Genomic DNA, 4,930 nt, shown 5'->3' on the forward strand with positions numbered 1-4,930 from the left:
TTTGGTTCTAATTGCAATAGCAATAGCAAGTACATTTCTATACCACTTATCAATGAACTACCACTCCCTAAGTGGTTTACATTATTTAAGCCAATTCCCAGCAACAAGTTGGGTACTCATTTTACCAACCTACAAAACAATGGAAAGCTGAGTGGACCTTTGAGTCCCCCTCTAGGATTGAACATTGTGGCTGCAGTACCAGCATTTAAGCACTGCACCACCAGGGCTCCTTAAGAGAGCCAACCTTTTTACATATTGTTTCATGTTATATATGTTCTAAATAGTCGATCACATACTGTATTGTCTTTTGAGTTTAAAATTTAACAGTAATGAGAAGTAACTGATTGAAAATAGTTAGGGGATGAATACACTTTGAAATCTAACAAAACAAAAACAGTAATCTGATTTGAATTTTTTTTACTAAAATGATTGGCTTAAATTGAAATTTGAAAATGAACTTAATCTCAGAATTAAATGACTTTAAAACCTATTACTTAAATGAGAGACATGGCCACACAGCCAATAGGGTAATAATAATAATAATAATAATAATAATAATAATAATAATATATTTATATCCCACCTCATCTGCATTCAGGCAATTGGAGCAGCTTGAATTTACATTTTCTAGCTTGTTACATTCCATACCATTCTGTTTAATTTTACTTACCCTGAAAAACTTCAGTGAAAAAAGAGGAATCATCATAAACCTGCATGATTAAATGACAGAACAAATTGTCATAATGTGTTTCTGTAGTATTTGAAGTGTGTTTTAATGCAAAGGAACAGACATGCACTTTGACTGCCAAGAAAACCTATTTTGGACATATTTTGAATTTAAATGAATAGGGGTTTCTTAAAAGTGATATACTGAAAGTGAAGTTACAAAAATTCCATTGAGATAGCAGTGTGAAAGGCATCTAATCATGGCAGGATGGAGGAATAAAGAGTTTTTGGATGGGTTGAGATTTTAAAATGCTTGTGTAAGGAACAGAAACAGGGACATCACCAAGGAAGAATATAAACGAGTAGCCAGTGTTTCTAGGGAGAAAGACAGGATGGTTGAAGCTCACAATAGTTTTGTACTATTAAGAAAGATTAACAAAGGAGGTTGTGGGATGGGTTTGGAGAAGATGGTAAAATGCTAGTGGGTGACTGAGAGGAGGTGGTACTGCTCAACATGCACAGAATGTAAGGCATCCAACAAACAGGGGTGCCAAAGTTGTGCATAGAGGGGTGTGTGAATGAAACAATACTTGCATCTGGCTCACTGGATACAGGAGACGATTTTTCCTGCTTGTAGAAATCCCCTCCAAGGCACATCAGGTGCACTGCATTCTTCTTGAGCTAGAGACAGCCATTCAAAATTGCAATATGTTTTAGAGTTTTTATAATTATCTTTAGTTTGTATGTCTTGTTTCCTTACTGGTTTTTTTTTTACTTTGTATACCCATCCACCTATTTTTAGTTCTGTTAGGTAGAAAACAATTTAGAAATCCTTCTAAGAAAAGAAAAAAAGAACTTATGGGTAATTTACTACATTATTCTGTGGATCAGCAGGCCTCCTCTGTATCAAAGCACAAGTCTGGGTAATCCATGAAATGCAAGGTGAGACTTTCAAATGTTGGCTTTCTTTCCCCTTTGGACAACAACAGCTCCATTGCCTCTCTACCATCCACAAACTGCCATCACTGTGCTTCTACTGTTTCATCAATGCATACACCTCCATTCCAAAATTGCCATGAGAAATACCACCCTTCTTGGGCTTCTTTCACCTCAGACTCCTGGGTCCTTGATATTATTCAAAGAGGCTATGCCATCAGGTTCCAAGTATATCCCCTTACAGCTGTCATAAGGCCTAAGCATCTCTCCACCATACTATTCCCTCTTGAAAAAAGGGGCAGTTAAACCTGTTCCTGTCTCTCACTACCACTGAAGCTTTTCCTTCTGCTAGTTCATTGTCACCAAGAAGGACAGGGGATTGCATCCCATCTTATACCTTTGAGGCATAAGCCACTATATCTGTCAATATACTTTCAGGATGGTGACTTTCAGTTTTGATACTCTCCTTGATGCTGGATGATAACTGGTTCACCACCCAGGATTTGAAAAATCACATTTCAATTTGGGGACCCCATTGGAGGTTCCTCAGCTTCCTGGTGGGGAAGAAGGAGCATTCTTTCTGAGCCCTACCCCTCAGCCTCAGCATGAGCTCTCATGTTTTCATGAAGGTCATGGCAGTGATGACAGCTTTTCTGCGGCAGTATGGCATCATAATATTCCTCCCAAAAATCCAGAGTGGATTTGTTGGGGGCATTTGGGGCAATTCTTCTTTTCCAGGCTAGGCCTGAGGGAGCTTTCTCTCCCTCTGGATGATGGTTGAATTAAATTGATCTCAAATGGGTAATCAAGGGCCATGGACCTTTAAAAAGACATGCTTACATGATTGCCCCTGACTGCCCATTTGAGGCTGAGTTAGTTCAATTAGAAGGGATGCTGAAGGGAGCATGGAGACCTGCTGAGAGGGGAGAAAGAAGTATCAGATATGGAAGACAGGCTAGGCAATACTAACTCCTTGAAGCTTGCTGAAATGGACAAGCTGTCTCACGTTGCCAAAGAATGAGCTGAGAGGCAAACATGGCCTTCAAAGTGTCAAAGCTTCCTGGGCCTTTGCATCCTATGAAAAGGTTACCTTCTTCTGCAGAAGAGCAGTCAGGGCACTGTCATCTGAGGGAGGAAAGAATGGTAGTAATTCACAAAACCCAATAGGTGCTGCACATCTGTGGTGTTGCAGGCAGACGGCCAGAACACAATAGCCTCCATTTTGCTGAGGTCCCTGGCTATACCTGTGGCTGAGATGTGGTGACCCAAGAAGTCTATGGTACACATGGTGAACCCACACTTAGTGAGCTTGGTGAAGAAGCAATGCTCCCATAGTCCCTGCAGCCACTAGAATCTTGGCCAATGGGCTAATTGTTAGGCTGATGAGGTGGCAAGCCCTCTGCCTCTGCCTCACTGAATATATCAGTGAACGCTGTGTATTTTCTGGGCAGTCCTGTGAGTGTACCTGCCTCCACATCAGCTGCCAGAGTTGCCAGTGAGAGACATGCTCCTCGCAGTAAGGTGCCCCAATTTCCCTTTGAGACCAGCTGGTGTGGAAATCATGGGCCTCCAATCACACAAGGCCCCCAAATAATGGGGTACCAAGATGCAGAAGCCAATTAGAACTCAGCCTCCTTTCCATGCATCCCCACCTGCAACTGCAGCTTATATGTTGCCCAAATTACAGGCCTAGCAACCAATGGCTGACCATCAAGGGTTCTGCCACTAGAGGAGGGTGGAGGGGATTCAGGGAATCTCTTGCTGGTCTGCAAAGGCTAAGTGCAAGAAATTGGCAGTAGCCCTTGAGTCTATCATGATCATGTTTGCACGTGTTAGGAAAGATCGAATTAGGGGAATTTTAATTAGCTCAAATACGAGAGGCTTGTCCTAACAACGCACGCACGGGATCGTGTCCCTGTGTGTATACCAGAGGTCGCCTAGTCCACCCCCAAGAGAAAGAGACTTGAATACCAATGAGGTGCAATTAAACTATGAACATTTATTGGAGCCACACAACAAAAGGGATCACACGTACGCACACATTCAATGCTATAGCGAGGGAGGGGTGAGTTCGGGGAGTAAAGGAAGAAAGAGAGAGGCACCATTGGGAATATTACCTTAGACGTCTTCTCCAAGGAGTTGGATGAGATGTAGGATGGATAGTGGATCACGGCCACGGGAACAGGAAAGGAAAGCGCAGCCGCGGTGGCTTAAGAGCTGAGTTCCGGCAGGCAAAGCTAACCAAAAGGCCCGGTGACGGTGAGCTTGGCTTTGCTCAAGTGATTTCAGCAGAGCAAGATGCTTTTGGAATCTCAGGCTCGGAATGCTCAACAAGCCCACTGAAGGGCTGAAAACTTGGACCTTATATAGGGCTAAACAGGCCCTCAGGCGATGGCTGCTTGCGAGACAAAGGCTTTGATTACTTGGTTTTGTCTAAGCCGAAAGCTACACAATGGTTACACAATGCAAGAGATCTGACACTTTTCAGGAAAGCAGATACCTTGATGGCTGAGCCATTAAGTTAATCACTGGATCATTAAGAAGGAAGCCACATCTATTGTCTTCCTTGTAGAGGTCTCTGCGAATCTGGTTTTGCAACTCCCAAAACTTCCTCTGAAAGGTTTAAATTTACCCTTTTCCTGAGACCATGCCTTGGCAAAGCAGCTGGCTACGTGGTCTCCTCGCTCTTAGGTTAATGGTGGCTTGCTGTGGGGTCAGTCAGGGGTCATAGCTTCTGACCGCATGGTATCCAAAATTTTATATAAAACCATACTCGGTAACACATGGCAGTTGTGTCAGTGTGACAGGCACCACCAGGTGTTTGGAGGGAATGATGTGTGGCATCCAGGCATAAGCAATACCAGCCAGGCCCAGTTTCGTACCCTCCATAAACTGGATGGGTTCCTTTCCCTGCTGGGTGGTGGTACCATGTGGCTACCTGGTGACCTTTGCCTCCCTGTGTTTTCTCTGCAGTATCAGATGTGGCCTGACACCTCACATCTGCAAAAAGGCCAGTTCTTGTGCCAGCAGCCTGAAATCACTGGAATACTCTGCCACTGACCATCTCCCCTGTTTTAGCTCCCATAAGTGGTGTTTAGCAGTCTGGGCCTTGAGCAGGTCTATATGCATGGCTAGGAGTTGTTGGACAAATACAGCAAAATTGTCCAGCAGGGGCCTCCATTGTTGCATTTGGCTGCACTTCCAGAAAGCAGACTGAGAACAAACCCCATATTATGTAAGTCTTTTGGAAAGTCCTCAGCCTGCAGGCTCATAAACAAGCTAGAAAGTTTGCTAGAGATTTATCTGGCTTCTCAGGGCAGGCAAACAG

Source organism: Sceloporus occidentalis, unplaced genomic scaffold, assembly GCF_023333645.1.
Source record: "Sceloporus occidentalis isolate IW3139 unplaced genomic scaffold, rSceOcc1.0.p SCAF_6, whole genome shotgun sequence".
Taxonomy (NCBI): Eukaryota; Metazoa; Chordata; class Lepidosauria; order Squamata; family Phrynosomatidae; genus Sceloporus; species Sceloporus occidentalis.